We start from the raw sequence: 25327 nt of genomic DNA, 5'->3' as shown, positions 1-25327 counted from the left end.
GAGAACGACCTACTAGGGACAAGTTGCAGTGGTTGTGTCTCTGGCACCGAGACTGGACCCTCCGCTCAGAAGGGAAGGAGGGAAAAGAGGACAGCAGTAGTGACAGGGGATTCGATAGTTAGGGGGACAGATAAGAGGTGCTGTGGAAGAGATCGAGAATCCTGGATGGTCTGTTGCCTCCCTGCTGCCAGGGTCCACGATATCTCAGATCAAGTTTTCGTTATTCTCAAGAGGGAGGGTGAGCAGCCAGATGTCGTGATCGATGTAGGGACCAATGACGTGGATAGGAAGGAGGAGGTCCTGCAAAGAGAATTTAGGGAGTTAGGTGCAAAGTTGAAGGACAGGACCTCCAGGGTTGCAATCTCAGTATTGCTACTCCTGTCACATGTGAGGTTAGAAATAGGAGGATAATGCAGCTAATTTCTGGACAGTTAGACCTTGTTCCAGGGAAAGTGGGACCTGTTCCAACGGGACGGGTTGCACCTGAACAGGAGGGGGAATAACATCCTTGCAGGAAAGTTTGCTAGTGCTGCCCTGGGGAGCTTCAACTAGATCTGCAGGGGGAGGGGAACCAGAATGTTAGAGAAGACAGTGAGGTGGAGGAGGATAAAGGTCAGGAGAGAACTGCAAGTATAGTACATGGAGTAAAGCCAGATCTAATATATAAAGAGGCTTTGAGGAAAGGGAAACAGAATAAAGGGTGCAAAGGTAGTAAGGTAGAAGGGCTAAAGTGTGTGTACTTCAATGCAAGAAGCATCAGCAACAAAGGTGATGAACTGAGAGCTTGGATACATACATGGAATTATGACGAAGTGGCCATTACAGAGACTTGACTGGAATGGATTCTCAATATTCCTGGATATCAGTGCTTTAAAAGGGATGGGGGGAGGGAGGGGAGGAGGGGTGGCATACTGGTCAGGGATACTATTATAGCTACAGATAGGGTGGGTAATGTAGCAGGATCTTCTTTTGAGTCAGTATGGGTAGAAGTCAGGAACAGGAAGGGAGCAGTTACTCTATTGGGAGTATTCTATAGGCCCCCTGGTAGCAGCAGAGATACTGAGGAGCAGATTGGAAGGCAGATTTTGGAAAGGTGCAAAAATAACAGGGTTGTTATCATGGGTGACTTTAACTTTAACTTCCCTAATATTGAATGACACCTGATTAGTTCCAATGGTTTAGATGAGGCAGAGTTTAAGTGTGTCCAGGACGGATTCCTGTCACAGTATGTTGACAGGCCGAATAGGGGAATGCCATACTAGATCTAGGATTAGGTAACAATCTGGGGCAGATCACAGATCTCTCAGTGGGTGAACATCTGGGGGACAGCGACCACTGCTCCCTGGCCTTTACCATTATCATGAAAAAGGATAGAATCAGAGAGGAGAGGAACATTTTTAATTGGGGAAATGCAAATTATGAGGCTATAAGGCTAGAACTTGCGGGTGTGAATTGGGATGATGTTTTTGCAGGGAAATATACTATGGACATGTGGTCGATGCTTAGGGATCTCTTGCAGGATGTTAAGGATAAATTTGTCCCGGTGAGGAAGATAAAGAACGGTAGCGTGAAGGAACCATGGGTGATAAGTGAGGTGGAAAATCTAGTCAGGTGGAAGAAGGCAGCATACATGAGGTTTAGGAAGCAAGGATCAGATGGGTCTATTGAGGAATATAGGGAAGCAAGAAAGGAGCTTAAGAAGGGGCTGAGAAGAGCAAGAAGAGGGCATGAGAAGAGCAAGAAGGGGGCATAAGAAAGCCTTGGCGAGTAGGGTAAAGGAAAACCCCAAGGCATTCTTCAATTATGTGAAGAACAAAAGGATGACAGGAGTGAAGAAAGGACCAATTAGAGATAAAAGTGGGAAGATGTGCCTGGAGACTGTGGAAGTGAGCGAGGTCCTCAATGAATACTTCTCTTCGGTATTCACCAATGAGAGGGAACTTGATGACGATGAGGACAATACGAGTGAGGTTGATTTCTGGAACAGGTTGATATTAAGAGAGAGGAGGTGATGGAGTTGTTAACATACATTAGGACTGATAAGTCCCTGGGGTCTGACAGAATATTCCCCAGGCTGCTCCACGAGGCGAGGGAAGACATTGCTGAGTCTCTGGCTAGGATCTTTAAGTCCTCGTTGTCCACAGGAATGGTACCGGAGGATTGGAGGGAGGCGAATGTTGTCCCTTTGTTCAAAAAAAGTAGTAGGGATAGTCCGGGTAATTATAGACCAGTGAGCCTTACGTCTGTGGTGGGAAAGCTGTTGGAAAAGATTCTTCAAGATAGGATTTATGGGCATTTAAAGAATCATGGCCTGATCAGGGACCGTCAGCATGGCTTTGTGAAGGACTGATCGTGTCTAACAAGCCTGATAGAGTTCTTTGAGGAGGTGACCAGGTATATAGATGAGGGTAGTGCAGTGGATGTGATCTACATGGATATTAGTAAGGCATTTAACAAGGTTCCACACGGTAGGCTTATTCAGAAAGTCAGAAGGCATGGGATCCAGGGAAGTTTGGCCAGGTGGATTCAGAATTGACTTGCCTGCAGAAAGCAGGGGGTCGTGGTGGAGAGAGTACATTCGGATTGGAGGGTTGTGACTAGTGGTGTCCCACAAGGATTGGTTCTGGGAACTCTACTTTTCATGATTTTTATTAACGACCTGGATGTGGGGGTAGAAGGGTGGCTTGGCAAGTTTGCAGATGACACAAAGGTTGGTGGTGTTGTAGATAGTGTAGAGGATTGTCGAAGATTGCAGAGAGACATTGATAAGATGCAGAAGTGGGCTGAAAAGTGGCAGATGGAGTTCAACCTGGAGAAGTGTGAGGTGGTACACTTTGGAAGGACAAACTCCAAGGCAGAGTACAAAGTAAATGGCAGAATACTTGGTAGTATGGAGGAGCAGAGGGATCTGGGGGTACATGTCCACAGATCCCTGAAAGTTGCCTCACAGGTGGACAGGGTAGTTAAGAAAGCTTATGGAGTGTTAGCTTTTATAAGTCGAGGGATAGTGTTTAAAAGTCACGGCGTAATATGATGCAGCTCTATAAAACTCTGGTTAGGCCACACTTGGAGTACTGTGTCCAGTTCTGGTCGCCTCACTATAGGAAGGATGTGGAAGCATTGGAAAGGGTACAGAGGAGATTTACCAGGATGCTGCCTGGTTTAGAAATTATGCATTATGATCAGAGATTAAGGGAGCTAGGGCTTTACTCTTTGGAGAGGAGGAGGATGAGAGGAGACATGATAGAGGTATACAAGATAATAAGAGGAATAGATAGAGTGGATAGCCAGTGCCTCTTCCCCAGGGCACCACTGCTCAATACAAGAGGACATGGCTTTAAGATAAGGGGTGGGAAGTTCAAGGGGGATATTAGAGGAAGGTTTTTTACTCAGAGAGTGGTTGGTGCGTGGAATGCACTGCCTGAGTCAGTGGTGGAGGCAGATACACTAGTGAAATTTAAGAGACTACTGGACAGGTATATGGAGGAATTTAAGGTGGGGGGGGGTTATACGAGAGGCAGGATTTAAGGTCGGCACAACATTGTAGGTTGAAGGGCCTGTACTATGCTGTACTGTTCTATGTTAATATACAACATTGGCCAGTGTTTGTTCTAAGTAATAGGCTGAGAAGCCAAACCCATCTACCTCCTTAAATAACTCACAACCATGTCAAATTAATGTTCATTCTTTTTTGTACCTTTCTCTACTTATAGTTTAGTTTTAGTTTCACAAATCCAATCCCATAACTCTTGAATTCAATTTCTTTCATGCTGCATTCTTTGAGATAATCACTTCCAATGCCCTATCAATATCCTTTAAAGCCAAAGACCTTTCAGGCTTCTTTTCAACCTTCTATGAAGATATGCTTCACATCCAACTTCACTTTTCACAATCAATCCTCCTTCTGACATCCCCAAAATCTAGATATCTCTTTAAAACACTTCAGATGTTTATTATACAGCCTAACAATGACTAATGCACAACGACACAAGAGACTACAGATGCTGGCATTTGAGGCAATACACCCAAGAACTCAGCAGGTTGTAGCATCCACGGATGGAAACAGGTAGTCAATCTTTTGGGTCAAGACTCTTCATCTAGAACTGTCCAAGTGAAAGGATTTGACTCAAAACATCAACTGTCCATTTCCCTTCACAGACATTGCCTGACCTGCTGAGCTTTTCTAATGCTCTGTATATTTTAGAATGACACCATCTCACAAGTAGCAACTATGGACCTCACATGAATTGCCTGAGTACAATTTCAGAATGCACAAGCAACGGTTTTGGCAATGTCAAGCACCGTTCACAAAGGAAGCAGCTGCATATAGCTACTTCATGTGCACTTGTGTACATTCTGAACCCATTGGTCCTCTTTTGCACCTGTTGGCAAGCTGAAGGTTTGAATCTATTGTGCTGGAAAGGAAATTATGACATATTACCAACCAATATGGAAACTGTCAGTGCTGTACAGGAAGTAGCAACTGCTGGGACGAGTGAGAATGAAGATTAGGGCCAAGTTAATGATTCAGCTTGCAGACTAGAGTACCAAAGCCAATTTCTCTTGGCTACAGGATCTAATCCGTCCTTGTAATTACAAAGGATACTGGCAACTTAATTAGGAGGTATTAAAGATTTGAGCTACATATTTTGTGAACAAATGTGTTATTACGCGAACGAGAAATCAGACATGACTGCTTCACATTGTACAATTTATTGAGAGCTCAAATTTCACTCTTCTGCTAGGCACTCAAATTTTAATCTTTCACTGGACTGTTCTATTATTTCATCTTCCATTATGCAGGTTATGACTCTGACCATTAGAGTATCTTCCCTCTTGTGTTTAGTTCCACCAGGACAGCTTAATGTCAATCAAATTCAACCTTGAAGTCAACAACAGTCTCAATTCGTCTCTGGAATTCAGCTCTTTGTACTGCATTCCAACCTAGCCCATGAGGTTTGGAACTGAATGGGTCTGATGAAACCCACCAGGCATAGGCAAATAGGTTAAAGGTGGATGGTTTCTGTCAACAGCTCTTAATTATAGTATCTTATAGTATCCATTACTTTGAGGACATAGATTAATCACTGGGATATCAGCAAGACTGGATCATGCTAGAACAAGACTTTCTCAAAGCCATTTCCAGTACTGAAACAACTTGGCTAGCAGCACACCTAGCTCTGGAATGCAGGTCTTCGTACTGCAACTGAGATATAGTTAAGTCCCATAGCCTACCAGCTTCCTCCCCTTCCCTCCGGCAGATTTCTGAATGGCCCATGAACAACTCATTATTCCTTTTTTTAACACTCTTTCATAAGTTACAGTAAAATTTTAATGTCTTTACATTGCACTGCCATAAAACAAATTTCGTGCCATACAAGACAGTGATAATATACCTGATTTTGATCTCAACTGTTTCTTTATATCTCATGGAGTGAAATAAGTTGGCTTAAGACTGGAATCTGTGATGGGAGATCATAGCAGGAAGCCAAAGTAGACCATCCTTCATTTTTTTTCTTGCTGAACCAAGTTGCAGATACTTCAAGCCTTTTTAGCCCTCACTTGCTGAGCAACACCCTCCACCCCCGTCCATCATTGAGAACAGATGTTTTTGAAGCTTCATCCTTTTTTGCAATTGTCCATCATTATTCACAAGTGGCTGTAGTAGTATTGTAGAGCTTTGTTCTAATCTGCTCGTGATGAGATTGCCTGGTTCTCACTACTACATGGATTTAGCCATGTATGTAATTCACTGGGCTAGCACCTCATCATTATAAGTATGTTTAGTGCAGTTCCCACCAAATTCATTGTAAGGGGGATACGTCAGCCATGAGATTACCGATTGTGTTAGAGTTTAGTATTGCTGTTGATATACAAGTATAGATATTTGTTAGGAGACTCCACATAAACAAGACTATAAATCCTCAAATTGTGCTAGAAGAAAAAAAAATCCAAAGTGAAATAAAGTAGGACAAAAGGTTTTCTTTTGCCGAGGAACAGAAGTGGCAACAATCACTAATATCCCCAATGCCACAGGAGTATTTTTGGACTATATCATGGTAAGGTTGGCAGAAGAGCAGAATGGTTGTAGCTAACTGGTTGCCATAATTATTTCAATTATCCTGTTACATGTACAGGGATGTCTATTACTGTAATACTTGAATCATTATATCAGCAGATTTTCAGAGCCAATCTGTTGCAACTACATCACTTCTCCTGATCATTAATCCCTGGCTCTTCAGACAGAAGGACAGAGTGGAAATTGGAACTATTGTTGCCACCTGGTGCAGGTGGCCATGCAAGGATTAAGTTAATAACCAGTTTCTTAAGAATTCTCTCATATTCAGAATAATTATAATGCATGCACAGATTTCCCTACAACTGCATTCTCTTTTAATAAGCAGGGTCAAGTGAAGCTTCGTGTGGGATTTGGTAGCATTAATTTCAAACTCACATTGCCAAGCAATTCTACAATACAGACAACCTAGATTTCTAAAGATTGAGATCTTGTTGCGTAGTTCATATGCCAATAGAAAAAAAAAGATTGAGAAGCGAGGAAATCAAAGAAAAGCTTTCTCATCTCAATCTATTTTCACCCCAGTTCTCTTTCTCGAAGAGACATCAATTTCCCTCCTTTTATCCACTGGATTCCTTTACTTCCACAATGGTAGCTGGTTAACAGGGCAAGCCATTAGACCATTCCCTCAAGAGGTTAAAGACATCCAAACATTCAGCCTACAGTCAAAAATAACAACATGCAAGATAAAGGGCAGGGGGATAAAAGTAGGAGGATCTTTATGCATCAAACTTAAAACTGGGCATCTGGCCCAACTAAGATGAGAAGATGAGCATCTAGCCATTCAAATCTGACCACTTCAGTAAATCTTTTTTCAGTGCAACTAGACAGGATTAAAAGAATAATTCCATGTTTGAATGTACAACACAAAACTTAAAGCATACATGCAATGCATTGATGAAAAGAGTATATCCCGGGGGTAATTAAATGGAAAATAATTGCTGTTTTTCCACTGCAGGGAACGAGAGCTGAGACTACAATGCCACATCACTTATGTTAATAATAAATAACTCAATGCACATCTTCACTCCAGATTTAACCCATTTATTTTTATATCAGTTAAAGAAATGTCAAAATGAACACTTTATATTATTAAACCTGAAACTCAAGTAAGCAATTCCTATATTAAAAAGTAAGTGTACAAAGTTGGCAGATATGTACAATATCTTCAGAAATACTTTCAACCATTTCAGAATAACCACACACCAGCTACATAAAAAACAGTAGAATCCACTTGTGCCATTCAACAGCAAGTGTGAACCTCCGCCCTTAAGTCAAATTTAAAAACACAAAAAGCCACAATGTATACGCAACAGTGAAAACAAGTGGCTTGCAAAGATGTGGCTTATTTAATCACAGTTTTATAAATAAATACGTTAATTGCAGTTGATGATAAAGCTGCATGAAATAGGAAATCCTAATAAGCAGAAGTATACCACAACCATCGTCCCTTTTAGTGATGTGAAAAATCAGCCCAATATAAAAGCAGTTTGCCTAACCAGTTAAACCACACTAGTGTAAATACCTTAGGTTTCATGTTTGAAACTGCTTCAGTCAACACTGCCGCCATCCATAGAACACTAGTTTATCAATGCTCCAAATACAATGTTTGAAAAACACTTAGAGCTTCAAAATGCAGCTATTTCTCTTCAATGAAGTACCATACAAACTTCATTCACACAAGGTGTAGTTATAGCACTAGAGATATTCAGTAAATTGTAATATTAATTACATTTTTAAATGAAGACTGCTAACATTACTGCCAAAATTAGTTTTACCAATCTTCAAATCCTCAATTTCAAGAGGTAGATTTCTTGCTGAGACTTTTTAAACTACTGACAATCAAAAATATTCAAAGTCATATCAATATATTAAAGACACAGTCTTCTTCAGCTCATCACCCTTACTGGGGCATAGGCCGCCAACAGCAGCTTCCAAGAGCCCCCTGTACCGGGCAAGCCTTTCAAATTGTCCCCAGGAGCAGCCCAAAGATCCTTCCTCGCCCAAGTCTTTAGAGATTCTGTTTGCGTTTCTGTATCATTGGTTCCCCCCACCCCTAACCCACACAGGGTCGCAAGCCCCGTGCCCAACCTTAGTGTGCAGCCAGGCTTGGCCCATCCATGGTGGGGTTAGTTGACAGTCTTTAACTAAAGATGTACTGAATATTGGCTGCATCTTTGTACCCAGAGTTTGTTAGGCTCCTCCAATGCAAGGCCAGAAGACGTAGGAGTAGAATTAGGCCATTTGGCTCATCAAGTTTACTCCACCGTTCAATCATGACAAATCGTTTTATTCCCCTCCTCAGTCCCACTCCCCAGCATCCTCCCTGTAACCTTTGAAGCCATGTCCAATCAAGAACTTATCAAACTCTGCCTTAAATACACCCAACAACCTGGCGTCCACAGCTGCCTCTGGTAATAAATTCCAGAAATTCACCATCCTCTGGCCAAAAATTTCTCTGCATCTGTTTTAAATGGACCCCCCTTTATCCTGAGGCTGTGTCCTCTTGTCCTAGACTCCCCCACCATGGGAAACATCCTTTCCACATCTACTCTGTCTAGGCCTTTCAATATTTAAAAGGTTTCAATGAGATCCCCCCCTCATTCTTCTGAATTCCAGTGAGTACAGGCCTAGAGCTATCAAATGTTCCTCGTATGATATCCCTTTCGTTCCCTGAATCATCCTTGGGAACCTCGTCTGGACCCTTTCCAATGCCAGCACATCTTTTCTAAGATGAGGGGCCAAAAACTGTTCACAATACTCAAGGTGAGGCCTCACCAGTGCCTTATAAAGCCTCAGCATCACATCATGGCTGTTGTATTCTAGACCTCTTGAAATGAATGCTAACATTGTCTTTGCCTTCCTCTCCATGTACTGTACCTGGAAGTTAACCTTTAGGTTGTTCTGCACTAGTCCCTTTGCATCTCAGATTTTTGAATTTCCTCCCTGTTTAGAAAATAGTCCAGACATTTATTTCTTCTACTAAAGTGCATGACCATGCATTTTCCTACAATGTATTTCGTTTCCTCAACACTACCTGCTCCTCCACCAATCGTCATACCAACTGCAAACCTGGCAACAAAGCCACCTATTCCATCACCTAAATCATTGATATGTACAGCATAAAAAGAAGCGGTCCCAACATCAACCCCTGTGGAATATCACTAGTCTCTGGCTGCCAACCAAGAAAGGATCCTTCAGAAACTCAAAACCATTGGTGCTCTCCTGTCATCCCTGCCAGCGTCTCCTTCCAATTTACTTTGGCCAACTCCTCTCTCATACCACTTTAATTTCCTTTACTCCATTGAAATACTGCTATGTCAGACTACTTTCTCCTATCAAATTTCAAGTTGAACTCAATCATACTCTGATCACTGTCTCCTAAGGGTTCTTTTACCTTAAGCTTCTAATCACTTCCAGTTCATTACATAACACCCTTCGTATAACTGATCCCCTAGTAGGCTCAATGATAAACTCTCTAAAAAGCCATCTCGCAGGTATTCAACAAATTCACTCCTGAGATCCATTTCAACCTGATTTCCTCAATTGACCTGCATAATGAAATCTCCCATGTCCTTTTGATAGGCCTTTGTTACTTCCCTTTATAATCTGTGGTCCACATCTCAGCTACTTTTGGAAGGCCTGTATACAACAGTCATCAGGGTCCTTTTACCCTTGCAGTTCCTTAACTCAACCCACAAGGATTCAACATCTTCCGATCCTATGTCACATATTTCTACTGATTTGATGCCATTCTTTACCAGCAGAGCCATGTCACCTCCCTGCCTACCTTACTATCCCTCTAATACAACATGTAACCTTGGACATTTAGCTCGCAATTACAACCATCCTTCAGCCATGATTCAGTGATGGCCACAACATCACAAGTGACAACTTGTAATAGTGCAAGAAGATCATCCACCTTATTCTTATACTCCGTGAATGAGATATAACACTGTACTGCATTTACTGTATTTCCTGCCCTTTCTGATTCGGCATCCCCAGTACACTGATACTCACCCTGCTGACTGCAATTTTGTCCTAGCATCTGTCTCCCTTCCTGACAGTCTGACTGCACGCTATCTTTGCTCTTTTACCATCTGTCCTATCCCAAATCCTTTCACTCTGTTTTCCACCCCCCGCCATATTAGTTTAAACCCTCCCCAACAGCTCTATCAAAACTGCCCGCAAGAATATCGGTCCCCCCTCAGTTTCAGGTGCAACCTGTCACTTTTGAACCAGTCATACCTTCCCCAGAAGAGATCCCAATGATCCAAGAACCTGAAGCCCAGCCCCCTGCACCAGCTTCTCAGCCACACATTAGGATGATTTGGTAGATTGTTTCTACCCTTGCTGGCACATGGCACAGGCAGCAATCCACAAAGTACTACGCAGGACTACCTAGCTTGCTACCTAGCTTTCTGAATATGATGACAACAACAAAATACTATTTACATAATTCCCAAATAAAAGAGTGGTGCGAGTTCCCATTCAACATTCATTGAAGCTCTAGTACCATCCGAGTTTTCAAAGGGGTGGTCACACAGACAGCGGATGCATTGCTGGCCCACATATTCTACAATGATTCCAGCAGACTGAAGTTCGAAAGATAACCTCACCATTGGAGGGAGAGATGCAACTAGAAATACAAACCAGTTGGCCCAATATTAGAAGGGAAGCAGCTGGGATCAATTACTAACACAATTAAGCATTTGAAAAAAACAGCAGTATGACAGGACAGGGTTAACATGGATTTATATTATTAATAAATCTGTTTCTTTAAAATAGCTGTGATTAGCGAAATAGACGAGCAAATCAGTTGAGATGTATCTGGATTTTCAGAAAGCCTTCAACCAAGTTTATTAAACAAAATTAAAGTACAGGAGGATAATATAGTGGAATAAGCTGAAGCTTAGACATGAAACAAAGCAGGAACAAACTTGTTTTCCCCAGTCAGGAGGCCCTAACCAATGAGGCGCCACAAGTATCAGTATTGGTGGTCACAACCTAAAATCAATAATTTAAAAAAGATCAAGTGGAATACACCCATGTTTGCAGATGATACAGAACAAGGCAGTAGCATAGACTACAAAGAGCAAACAGAAGCTTTATGAAGATTTGGGTATTAAGTGAATGGAAATGAAATATTTCTGGATGACTCGACTTTTCCAACTTGATTTTAATGAAGAAAATCTGTTTGTGTTCAAATAACACTGCCGTTGTTCCAATGGTCATGGAAAATTAAGTGGCAGTGTACAGTCAAGAGGACAAATATTACCTTGGCCATTTCTGTAAGCAGATTTAAGTGAAGAGTAGAGATATATTTCTCCAATTACACAACAGCTCAGATGAGACTATCTGAAATATATACACGTCCTCTCTCCTGACCCAAAGATGGATTTACTTCCTACAGATTCGTTGAACAGCATGTGTATATTCATAAAGTAAAAGTACCACAGCACAGAAGCAGGTCCTTTGGCCCATCTAGTACATGCTAACCTGGTCTTGTGTGATCCCATCTACCTGGACCTAGACATAGACATTCATATCTCACACATGTACCTACCCAAGCTTCTCTTAAACCTTACAAATGAAGCCACATCTACCACTTTCACCTGCAGTTTATTCTTCAAGGAGAGATTACACAAACTGGGTACTCATTCTCTTCAATTTGTGAGGTGAGACAATTCAAATATAATTTCTATAAATAGCTCCTGTCAGGTTAAGTGCAGAGATGATGCTTTATTTGGCTGGAATATCTAGTTTACAGATTCAAAGTAAGGGGTTTGCCATTCAGACCAGATGAGGAAAAAAGATATCCTTAAACCAGAGTTCAGGAAATCATTACAGAGTATATTCAAAAAAAGGGACTGAGGGATGAAAATGATATGGGGTTAGCGCAGGACAGTGGAGCAGAGTTAAAAGAACCACCATGACCTAATCAAATAACAGAGTAGACATGAATCAAATGCCTTTTTGCTGGGTTCTATTTAATTTGTTCTTGGCAGCATCAGTATCCATGTGGAAAGCATCTGAATAAAGCATTTTAAAAGTTACTGAAAGAAATATTGGTGATCCATGACCTTATCACTAAAATATAGAACTATAAAATTGGAGAGAGAGAGAGCAAAAAATGTTCAGATTAAAATAACAAGGCATATAACCATAACCCTAATATTAACGAAAATACTGAAACTCACTTCCTGTTGGCAATGCCACAAACCCAACTCAATTGTAATCTAGGGCATACTTTCTGTCGATAGACATGACGTCAGTTTTTCTTTAATATATCATTTAGATAAAGGAACCCCATATTATGTGGAACTTACAAGAATGAGTAGAACTCATTGCTAGAGCTGTTGAGGAGGTTTTAAACTAGTTTGGTAGGAGATGGGAAGCAGAGTGATTGGCACCTCCTTTGTGCAGAAGGTTTGGATGGGGTGGCATTTGTTAGGTATCCAGGACCAACTACAGGAGAGGCCATGTTGCATCTGGTGTGAGGCAATGAAACAGGTCAGGTGTCAGATCAATTGGAGACTGTGACCACAACTCTCTGAAGTTTACTATAAGCTTTGGAGAGGGGTAGGAGCAAACAGTATAGGTAAATATTAAATTAGGGGAGGGGAGCGTTCTCAGGGAAAAGCATAGCAGAAACGTAGAGGTTACTTAGGGAGCACTTGCATGGGGTTCTGGATAAATTTGCCCCACTGAGGCATGGGAAAGATGGTAGGGTGAAGGAATCATGGTTGACAAGAGATGAGAAAGAAACAATCTTACTTGAGGTTTAGGAAGCAAGGATCAGATAGAACTTTACAGAGTTACAAAGTAGTCAGGAAGGAACTGAAAAGTGGACTTAGAAGAGGTAGAAGGGGTCAGAAAGTATTGGTGAGTAGGAGTAAGGTAAACTCCCAAGGTGTTCTTCACCCATGTAAAGAAAAGAATGGTTAAACTAATAGTAAGACCCATCAGCGATAATAGACGAAATGTTCCTGGAGTCAGAGGAGGGATTCTTAATGAATACATTGCTTCAGTATTACCAATGATAGAGACATTTGTAAAGACAGTGTAAAACAGTCTGATTTGTTAGAACATATTGATGTTAAGCAAAAGGATGTGTTGGAACTTTTGAAAAATATGATAGATAAGCCCCCAGGGCCAGATGGTATATATTCCAGGTTATTATGGGAAGCAAGCACAAGAAAGTACTGTGCCTTTGATCAGGATTTTTGCATCCTTGCTGGCCACAGGAGTAGAACCAGATGACTGGATGGTGGCAAATGTTATTCCTTTAAGGAAGTGAGTAAGGATAACCCTTGGAATCCTTGAAGTCTTACTTCAGTGATGGACATATTTTTGAAGATTCTTGAGACTAGATTTACAAATTTACAAGATTTACTGGAGAAACACTAACTAGAGATTGTCAACATGGTGTTATGAGGGGTCATGCCTTACGATGCTGAGGATGTGGTAAAGCACATTAGAAGGTAGAAGGTAGAGCAGTAGATGTGGTGCATATGGGTTTTAGTAAGGGGTTGGACAAGGTCTTCAATTGATGGTCCATTCAGAAAGTCAGAGGCATTAGATCCAGAGAAACATGGTAGTGTAGATATAATTGGCTGCCCAAAGAAGGCAATGTCTGTTTGTAGATAAGATTGTATTCTGCCTGGAGGGCAGTGAACAGTGGTGTTCTGCAGGGATGTATTCTGGGACCCCTGCTTTTAGTGATTTGGGAGTGGCACAGCAGCATAATGGTTAGCACAATGCTCTACAGTACATGTCACCAGGGTTCAATTCCTGCCGCTGCCTGTACATTCTCCCTGCGGGTTTCCCGTGTGCTCAGCTTTCCTCCCACGGTCCAAACATGTACCGATTGTAAATTGTCCCATGATTAGGCTAGGGTTAAATCAGGAGTTGCTAGCCAACATGGCTCAAAGGCACAGAAGGGCCTATTCCATGCTGTATCTCAATAAATAAATTTTATAAATTACTTTGAGGAAGTGGAAGAGTGGTTTACTAAGTATGCAGATGACACAAAAGTTGGTGGTGACAACCTGTGGAGGGTTGCTGTGAGTTGCAACAGGACATTGCTGGAATGAGAAGTGACAGATGGAGTTCAATCCGGAAAAATATGAAGCGATTAACATTGGAAGATCAACTTTGAAGCAGAATAGAGCGTTAGTAACAAGGTTCTTAGCAGTGTGGAGGAACAGAAGGATCTTGAGGTCCACGTCCATACATCTCTCAAAAGCTGTTAAACAAGATGGTCGGATTGTTAAGATGTACGAGTGTTTTCCTTCATTAATCAAGTTCTGTTTTCAAGAGCTATGAGGTAATGCTGCAGCTCTATAAAATCCTGATTAGATCACACTTGAAATTATTCTGGTTATAGGAAGGATGTGGAAGCTTTAGAGGGGATGCAGTGGAGATTTACCAGGTTGCTGCCTATACTAGAGAGTATGTTTTGAGGATAAATTGGGTGAGCTAGAGGCAGATACACTTGGGGCATTTATGAAATTCTTAGATACGATAATAGAAAAACAGGACTAAGGATTAGATTGATCTTAAAGTTAATTAGATGGCACAACATCATGAGTCGAAGGGTGTGTATCGTCCTTTAAATGTTCTATATTCATTAAAGTTTGCAAAATTCTCACAGCGTTTTACAAGTTTAGGACCAAGTTAAAGAGAAACAACATCAGCCTATCACAAGAATGGTATGTCTCTATCATAGATTCCACGGCTCCTCAGCCCTCAATTTCACTGGCTATTAAAGGAAATCATAGTATACCGGGATAGTGCAGGAAAATAATGCCAAGCTCAGAGATCAGTTACAACCTTGATGAATGAGAGCAGATTGAAAGGGCCAGATGGACTACTCCGTGCATTTCAGATGTTTTTGGGTTAAAATTTGGTCAGTTATTTTTACACAAGAAACTTCTGTATTGAGTGGTACACCACAAAATAAATAAAACAAAAAGGAAATAAGATAGTTTTCACCAGAAATGCTGCTGATGCCTTTTTAGAAATCAAACAACTTCAAAAGAACACATCAACTTACTACAAGCACGCGTCAAGGCAGTAAATGCTATCATCAGCATCACAGAAGATTCCTTCTCATTACTCTGCACAGTATCAAATCTATATCTAGAGTTATAAACATAAATAATTCCTTAATTTGTTAAATTAGAATTCAACAATGCAAGCAGCTTCTCCAGGATGTCTGGTCTTGGGTTTAGTAACATTTACGCGTTCGAGTAAAGTTTTTTCAGTAAAATTCAAAAACCCAATCAGACAACAAAATGTTGAACTAAAGAGCTTCAAAAGACCAAAGAGAACACTAGATTTCAATAATTATTTCAAAAACTGTTTCAAAGGAGCCTTAAAACACATGGACCAGCCAACTCTCTATCCGACACATACAAAAAAACATGAGTACCTCTCTTCTGCTAAAGAAAGCATTGAAAAAATCCTCAGATTTACTAGAAAAAGGGATCCAAGAACAGTTAAGTTTTACAAAATCTTGATAATTCAGTTTTAACAATATATTGCTTGGCATATTTGTACTGAGTTACATAGGAACTTCTGCCACGTCCTTCAAGTGGGACACAAACATCAAGGTGACAATTCAAGGCGACAATTCAAGGCGCAGCAAACTCCACAGGAAATCTTTGGCCTGCATAGATAATAGCATCATCTTCTACCAGAACTTGCAGCTTATTCAAAGATCGATATGCATCTACAACCATCGCTGCAGTTCCCATGTTCTTGTTTGCCTGGTTCAATTGATACTTTTGTTCATTTCACTGTTAAATATGATTACTTGAAAGTGCTGGGAATAAGGCTTGTTGGAGAAACAAGCCTGAAAAACAAGTGAGTTAGTGTACAATGGTGAAGAAATAGTATTGTTACCTCCTTCCTTCTTATTCACAGGAATGAAACTGGCTCTAAATAAAAAGGTTCTCTTATTTGCCACCCTATACCAAAATTGTAATAATCGCCCAGAATCTTTGATAACACACACAAAACGCTGGAGGAAATCAGCAGGTCAGGCAGCATCTACAGAGAGGAATAAGGAGGTGACATTTTGGGCCAAAACCCTGTATCAGGTCCAAACAGTTTATCCGGAGCTCAAAAGTGAACTGGGCTCAAGGAACTTTAAAAAACAGAAATTATGTAATGAGTATTCCACAATCAGATGGCCACATCGTCATGCTCAGACCCAGTACACAAACACCTACTATGCAGAAGTGCACAGAAGGATGGCTTAGCCATGCTTCTGGGTCATGTTCTTTTTAGTTACACTATGCCATACCATGTCACTGTTTCGATGTTTGATTCAGAAGAACATAAGTCAAATATCCTGCAGGAAAAGGACACAGGAGATCGTGAAAAGGTGGCTACCCAAGAGGAATATCAAAGTTATTTGACAGAATGCCTCACCACCACACCATTCAAACAAACATCAAGTCTTTGCTTGGTTGATGCTGAGAAGGACATGCCACGTCCAATCGTTCATGAATGCTTGTGGTTTCTGCCACATTACATACTGCTTTTATGATGACTAGATCATAAGACATAGGAGCAGAATTAGGCCAGTCGGCCCACTGAGCCTGCTCTACCACTCGAATATGGGACTGCTCCAGAAATGAGATAGTCATACTTCCTAATGCACTTTCTGAACAACTATTGATATGGTGAAAGATGCCATCCAGTCATGCTGAAGCTCACTGTCATCGACTCCAAGGTGTGACCCATTAGATAAACTCAATACCTAGGTCAACTTGCCAAGGAATGCAATTAAGTTAGATGCAGTTACTGAGAACTCTCTCTGGAGATGGGCCACTTAAAAGTACCTCATGGAGTCTCAATAAAAACCCCAAAAGTTATTTACTCAACTGTTTTATAACTGACATTAAGTTGATATAATGAAACCAGATATCAGCTAAGTAACTGGAATAACATGACATAATGAAAATGTTGACTAGAATCTTGTCTAATATTTACATTTAAAATTTTTATGATAAAATATATTTTTGAAATAAAAATTCCAATGCAAGGAAAGATTAGAAAATACCATGCATTTTTTTTGGCATTTACTATTATGCATCTTTTTAGCTTTTAAAACGGTGCTACACAAAACAGCAGCTTCCACAACTTGATTATCCTTCAAACAGTGGACTCTATTTAACTGGTCATCGGTTAATCAGGACGGTCACTTACTTTGGATGAAGGACAAAACCTAATTGAGAAAAAGCTCACAGATTTCCTTCATTAATTTGGGACACTATGCTGCTTAATTGGGACAGGAGACTGTTGTCAAACAGTTTCTAATTTGCATGTCACATGCACTTGTGTGGTCATTAGACAGTACACCGTGCTTAGAGCAAATAATTTTAAAATAGCGATAGTTGCATATGTTTGTGTTCAAAAACCATTTTTTTGTCACTGATAGCTGGTGAGAAATAAGCAATAAAACAATTCAGAACTGATTTGCTCACTGTGAGGTTTCAAGCATTCAGGCTTGGAGATGCCAGAAACAACCAGAAGTGAAAATGATTCGATTTTTCTACTTCAACAACTTAAGACTACGCAGAATTTGAAGGCATTGACAATCATTTTGAATGCTATGATGAAAATGAAAATTTGGAGGATGAAATCATCTAAAGCATTGTCTGAAGGCAGTCCATTATCTGCACTAGGCATCTGCACTGATTCTGTTCATTTACAGTCAAAAGAACACACCAGCATACTCTGTATTAGCTCTTAATAGTTATTGATAGAGGAATTCATCCAGTTATATAGTACTGTTGTAGTAGTGGTAGCTCAAAGTACAGTATCATGTATACTATGAGACTCGTCTCCTTACAATTAGCCATAAAACAAAACACTCAATAGAATCCATAACAAATATCAAACACCCATTGTGCAAAAAAGAGCAAAGTGTGCCAGCAATAAGAAAGTAAGCAAATAACATTCTAAACTAAAGCTCATGAAAGTGAGTTCACAGCCATGATGCCAGTCATCAGTGCAGCTGGTCCAGAAGCCCATTAGTTGCAAGCTGTTAGTGGATGCACGGGGTGCCGAATGACATGTAGCACCTCTGGTGAAGAGGCTTGTCGTGTCCATTCCAGGGCAGCTCACTCACCTTTGGTCCCGTCCAGACACTCAGCTCTCACCTGTGGCTTCAAGTAGCTGTTTGCACAAGACAGCAGTCACACTCCAGTACACCACTGCAACAGGCAGGCTAAACCAAGTGAGGGTAGCAGGCAGGCCTCATACCCCAGTGAGATAGGGATATGCCTGTCCTAGCATGCAAAGTAGGCTACAACAGACTGGACAGATGAGATCAATAGTGACATCCAAGATCCAAAGAAGCTCTGCAACACTTTATAGAGAGCAAACGCATGACAGGCACAGAAGACAACGTAGTCATCCACTGCAACCAAGACAGGCCCCAGCTGTGACGACTACTCGCACCACTGGACCAAGTCTTCTGAGGTGAAGACAATGGAACCATCCCAGTCCATTGGCTTTTCCACAGGTTTCTGTCATCATTGGATACAATGGACAACCATCCATTAGTATTGGTAGTGTTCTCATTTGTTCTATTTTATTTAATTATATAATACATAAAAACTGAGTAATAGTCCGTCTGTCCATCTGACTATACCCCTAGCCCATCCTCTGTTTCCCCGCCCCCCCCGCCTTGTCTTTCTCCCCAGACCTTCTGTCCCATGATCCTCTCATATCCCTTTTGCCAATCACCTGTCCAGCTCTTGGTTCCATCCCTCCCCCTCCTGTCTTCTCCTATCATTTTGGATCTCCCCCTCCCACTTTCAAATCTCTTACTAACTCTTCCTTCAGTTAGCCCTGACAAAGGGTCTCGGCCTGAAACGTCGACTGTACCTCTTCCTAGAGATGCTGCCTGGCCTGCTGCGTTCACCAGCAACTTTGATGTGTGTTGCTTGAATTTCCAGCATCTGCAGTATTCCTGTTGTTTGCGTTTTTAACAATTTCCATGAAAATTTGGCTAATTGGGCAACTGCTTACCTGGAGCAAAATGTACTAGTCCTGATGTTCCCCAATTAACTGGAATCCATTGTATTCAAATATAGAAAACTTTTGCTAATTTTGTTGCTGTTTCTGTGCAAAATTTAAAAATAACAATTTGAAATATTGGTTAATAAGTCACAAGCAGGTTCAATCAATTTCCCTGTAATCAATAATTATTCCAAAATCTCTTTTGGTAATGTTGTGATTAAAATGTGGTGAAGATTGCAACATAAATGAACTGTATACACCATAACAGCAAGGTACGGTTAAGGCTGACTGGTAGATGCATATTCCAGAAGTAAATTAACTTACATTAGAGCTATGTAGAGTGGCAATAACAGTCCAGCTATCCACAAACAATCTATGCTCTTTTCACAATCTAAGCAAGGTCTCAATAATGCTCCAGTTAGGAACAATCCTACAGGATCCACTGAGTTCTGACACCCCAAGCTATAATAGCGTCATGCTAACCGGTTGGCTGAGTTTACAACCCTCTGCAGCCTCTTGCAGTGCGGTGATGCAACCAGTCACAATGCCCTCCACCATACACCTATAGAAACCTGAGTTGTTTTTAGTGATGTCCCAAATCTACCAACTCTTTAAAAAAAAATCACTGATTTATCTTCAGCATTGCAACAATGTGTTAAGCCATTCACCAAGATGTTGACACCCAGACACTTGAGGCTACTTTTCTTTTATTTCACTGACCCTTTAATGAAAACTGATGAATATTCTCCCAAATTCCTGAAGACCACAATCAATTCTTTGGTCCTGCTAACTTTGAGTGGAAGTTGTTCTTGTGATACCACTTAACCTTGAGTATGCTTGAGAATGTAGATATTAAGAAAGAGGATGTGCAAGAGCTTTTGGAAAGCATCAAGTTGGATAAGTCACCAGGACCTGATGAGATGTACCTCAAGATCAGGTGTCCCACAGGCTATTGTGGGAGGCAAGGGAGGAGATTGCTGAGTCTCTGGCAATGATCTTTGCATCATCAATGGGGAGGGGAGAGGTTCCAGAGGATTGGAGGGTTGCAGATGTTGTTCAAGAACATCCAAGAAAGGGAGCAGAGATAGCCCAGGAAATTATAGACCAGTGAGTCTTACTTCAGTGGTTGGTAAGTTGATGGAGAAGATCCTGAGAGGCAGGATTTATGAACATTTGGAGAGGCATAATATGAATAGGAATCATCAGCATGGCTTTGTGAAAGACAGGTCATGCCTTACAAGCCTGATTGAATTTTTTGAGGATGTGACTAAACACATTGATGATGGTAGAGCAGTAGATGTAGTGTATATGGATTTCAGCAAGGCATTTAATAAGGTACCCCATGCAAAGCTTATTGAGAAAGTGAGGAGGCATGGGATCCAAGGGGAAATTGCTATGTGGATCCAGAACTGGTTTGCACAAAGGCAAAGAGTGGTTGTAGACGGGTCATATTCTGCATGGAGGTCAGTGACCAGTGCTGTGCCTCAGTGATCTGTTCTGGGACCCCTACTCTTTGTGATTTTTATAAGTGACCTGGTTGAAGAAGTGGAGGGATGGGTTTGTAAATTTGCTGATGACACAAAGGTTGGGGGTGTTGCGGATTGTGTGAAGGGCTTTCAGAGGTTACAGCAGGACATCGATAGGGTGCAAAACTGGGCTGAGAAGTGGCAGATGGAGTTCAACCCAGATAAGTGTGAGGTGGTTCATTTTGATAGGTCAAATATGATGACAGAATATAGTATTAATAGTAAGACTCTTGGCAGTGATGAGGATCAGAGGGATCTTGGGGTCCGAGTCCATAGGACACTCAAGGTTGCTGCGCAGGTTGACTCTGTGGTTATGAAAGCATACGGTGCATTGGCCTTCATCAATCGTGGGATTGAGTTTAGGAGCCGAGAGATATTGTTGCAGCTATATAGGACCTTGGTCAGACCCCACTTGGAGTACTGTGCTCAGTTCCAGTCTCCTCACTGTAGGAAGGATGTGGAAACCATAGAAAGGGTGCAGAGGAGATTTATAAGGATGTTGCCTGGATTGGGGAGCATGCCTTATGAGAATAGGTTGAGTGAACTCAGCCTTTTTTCCTTGGAGCGATGGAGGATGAGAGGTGACCTGATAGAGGTGTACAGGATGATGAGAGGCATTGACCGTGTGGATAGTCAGAGGCTTTTTCCCAGGGCTGGAATGGCTAGCACGAGAGGCACAGTTTTACGGTGCTTGGAAGTAGGTACGGGGGAGATGTCAGGGGTAAGTTTTTATATGCAGACAGTGGTGATTGCGTGGAATGGGCTGCCAGCAATGGTGGAGGAAGCGGATACGATAGGGTCTTTTAAGAGACTCCTGGACAGGTGTATGGAGCTCAGAAAAATAGAGGGCTATGGGTAACCCTAGACAATTTCTCAGGTAAGGACATGTTCGGCACAGCTTTTTGGGCCGGAGGGCCTGTATTGTGCTGTAGGTTTTCTATGTTTCTGTTCTATGTTTCACTTCTGCACGCCTCTTTCTTGCCATCTCTTCACACAGCTGGAACCATTTGTTTGCTCAAGAAATGTGTAAAGGAAAGCTGATGTCTTGCTGATTAGGATTGGTGCACAGCTGTGATGAGACCATTGTAGGAGTAGAGCTTAGGTTTGTCTCTGTACTCAGAGGAAAAATATACTCAGGTGACATACTTAATGCAGTTGACTGGGAAACATGTCTGAAGACACCTGCTACAGTTTTGTAAAGACCAACAGGCATAAAAAAAAGTTGAAGCACATCAGCATTGATAGAAAAAATTGATACATTGTTCATACTTCAGCTCAAACGCCAATTGCAACAATTTACTCAGTGATATCCCTTACTGCAAAAAGGACTCCACACTCTTCCTTTACCACCTTGTCTAGCTGTCACACAAAGGGCCAAAGACCCACCTCACCTTCACACAAAGGGCCACCTTGTTCTATTTTGGGCTGCCATATCAAGCTCCAATTCTAGTTCTCAGTAACTACCTTCTAGGCTGAAAAGTAAATATGCAACCTGTTTTAGTTTGAAAGATCAGTGCTGAGCTTCCAACTCCACCCTGATACCAGCCATGTGCATCATCTCCTGCATGAACTTCGTAAAATTCCAATTCAACCCTAGACATATTGTATGTCAATCTTACAACTTGCCCTTGCCCATCATTTTTGGATTGCTCACAGTAGTAATACTGTAATTGCTCAAGTTGAGTATGATATTTTCTTAAGGGGTTATCTATCGGTGGGTCATGAGGTGACTGCATAGACTGATCTTCTTGGGGCACCACGATAGCCTAGCTGTGTGATGCTATTATAGCTCAGGGTAGAGTTTGGAGTTTAATTCCAACACCATCTGCAAGACGTTTGTACTGCAAGTGTTTGTTCCACACTGTATCACTAAATAAATAGATCCCGGGATCCACATCGTGTGAAGGGTGATGCACAGGTGCTTGACAGACTAGTGTCCAGTGGCATTTAATGCAAGATAACTGGGGACCCTTCACTATGCAGCCTTTCTCAGCCTTCACTGCTGTTATGATGTGTCATCGTTTTCTGCCAGCTCCGCCATTGAGATCTTGGTTGGATCACTGTCTGGAACAGAAGTTCTTAAACTTTTTTTAAGCCATGGAACCCTACCCTTAACCAAAGAGTCCGCAGACCCCAGGTTAGAAACCCCTGGTTCTGGGACCTCCCACCTTGACCTTAACACCATGGGTGACCCAGGCAGGAGCCAAGTTCCAGATGGCTAAACTCCAAAGAGTATAGTTTTCTGGATCTCAGGAACTCGCCACCGCAACAGGATGAGGATCTTCCAGTCAAACCCGTACATTAAGGGCTACTGCTACATTCATGTCTCTTTTTTTAATTCCCATATTCCTGAGTACATTTGCCCTTGATTATCTTTTTACACGCTCATGGAAGTTTGAAAACAGTCCACATTTTTGTTTCTTAGAAGTTATTCCAACTTACTTTTATTCTAACTCTTGGTTCTTCTTGCCGTTATGAAACCACGGTCAATCAGCAAGCCCGCTACTTGTTTTTGTTTTAAACGTCTCCACATTTAATGTAATATTATCCTTAACTTTTGTTTGGCTTGCAATATTCTATGTTTTTACTTATGAAAGGAATGTATAGCTGTATCTACATTCATTTCTTAAAAGTAGATCATTGTCTATCCACCTCAAATCTATTAATGAATCGCCCTAACCCAATCCTCATACCTTGCCAGCGTCCTTGGTTTAGATTCCTGGGATAATCAGTTCCAGTTTTAACCGGTCTGCAGCGAAGTCACCATAAAGGCAATCATATAATGCACATATCTATTTGTACTGGTAAATTAATCCACTTTAAAAGAATTCTGTACATTCAGACAACACATTTTTTCACCGCTGCAACGCCTTCAAAAGCTCGTCGACCACACTTGCAAACCCGTACTCCAGCTAACATTCTGCCTTTGAAGAGAAGTACAGCAAGGTCAAGTTGTGCATGATAGACGTACGGTGTAAATCAGGGGTTCTCAACCTGAGGTCTACAGAGCCCTTAATTAATGGTAGGGGCCCATCTAAGAAAGGTTGGGAACCCCCGGTCTGGACTCCCCAACCACAAAAACGTCAAAATTATGTCGTCTCATCCTCAACGTAGTGTAACATTGTGCAGAATATAACCCTTATTACTCAAATTCCTCCTGAATACAGATTGTTTTCAAAAGGAAAAGGGAAATTAAACAATACAGATTTTCCTCAATGCAAATTAACAAAATAAGAGAACAGTGCGTGCAAGCAACAAGTAATAACGACGCTATCATCAAAAAAGCACAATCCAGTAGTCACGGAACAGAGACGCGCACTGGAGACTCCGCGAATACTACGCAGATGTACACACGCTTCAAGACCATACCGAAGACAAACACATGAAACCCACTGTACTTCTTGTAGTTATCACAGTAATCAATCCTTGCCCACCCGGGAAGAAGGGGGCTTTTGCATGTATGAATGTTGAGAATATGCGCAAACTATTGCACAACACAAGAACGGTACAACATTGGATTCTGAAGTGCCAACACTTCACCCAAAACGATCACAAGATAAAACTTTGTAAAGTGTTCCTGCACTTCATTCTAGCCTACAAGTGGGCGAGGCAACATTGGAGGCGGCACTTTGAAACCGAGCAGGCTGACATACAGCTACTAGACCCCTTCATAACGCACACCGCTACACTGCAAGAAGGGAAACAACATGCAAAACAAGCAAAAATTACTATTTAGAAGGCTACCCCCTCCTCCCCTCAGCATGTGAGACGAGATACTCAATCCTTGCTCAGGGGTTAGGGGTTGCACTGAAGATAATTGACTTCCACTCTTCACCGTTTGGTAATTCGATACCGGGAATCACAGATCTTTCAACTCAGGAGGGGAAAATTCAAGAAAGACAAAATATACATAATAAAACTCACATGGAAGCAAAATCTTTAAGAAGAAAATATGTGATCACCACGCAAAATGGCGCCGCTGCTGTCGGGAGAGATCTCCAGCGGGAGGCGAGCCCCCCTGCACCCTGGTTCGGGGTTCCGCTCCTCCGCCGCTTGCCGCTGCCTGCCAGCGCGCCTCGGACACCCTATCGCAGCGCTCTTCTGTTCTGAGCTGAGCTGCGCTGCGTGCTACGATGGAGAAAAGGAAGGAGATGCAGCGGCCGCCGGTAAACACCGCCCGCGTCGCCGCGCTTGAAATTCCCCCTCGAACGCGCGCTGAACTGATGCAGTTTCCACAAGCTGCTGGGGGCAGAATTCAGAGCCTCACTCGAGCTCCGCCCCCTCACTCATTACTATATTCAGCCCCGCCCCCTCACTCCATCGCCACTTGCAGACCCGCATCTCACTCTATTACCATATTCAGCCCCGCCCCCTCACGCTATTACCCTATTCGGCCCCGCCCCTCACTCCATTGCCACATGCAGACCCGCCCCTCTCTATTACCATATTCAGCCCCACCCCTCACTCGATTACCATATTCAGCTCTGCCCCCTCACTTTATCAGCATATCTAGCCCCGCCCCTTGCTCTATATCAGCATATGCAGACCTGCCCCATATTAGCCAAAATCTACATTGATAGCCCCAAGTACCATTTCAATCAGTTGTCATATTGTAAAATTCAAGGTTCAAAGTAATTTTATCATAAAATTATAAATTTTCTTTGAACTTTTTAATCAAACTACG

General features: G+C 41.8%; 1 protein-coding gene across 12 annotated transcripts in view; it reads right to left on the bottom strand.

Annotated features, from left to right (window-relative positions):
• The window catches only part of epb41l2 (erythrocyte membrane protein band 4.1 like 2), a 193188-nt gene extending 168308 nt beyond the window's left edge, over window positions 1–24880 (bottom strand). For 11 of the 12 annotated variants that reach the window (XM_072251522.1, XM_072251530.1, XM_072251531.1 and 8 more), the window contains exon 1: window positions 24568–24880. The gene's annotated coding sequence lies outside the window, so the exon portion shown is untranslated. The remainder of the gene's footprint in view (window positions 1–24567) is intronic. The other variant, XM_072251523.1, reaches the window with a different exon arrangement.
• Window positions 24881–25327: the final 447 nt, after the last annotated feature.

This window comes from Mobula birostris, chromosome 2 (assembly GCF_030028105.1).
Source record: "Mobula birostris isolate sMobBir1 chromosome 2, sMobBir1.hap1, whole genome shotgun sequence".
Taxonomy (NCBI): Eukaryota; Metazoa; Chordata; class Chondrichthyes; order Myliobatiformes; family Myliobatidae; genus Mobula; species Mobula birostris.
This window is presented reverse-complemented; position numbering and strand designations above follow the sequence as displayed.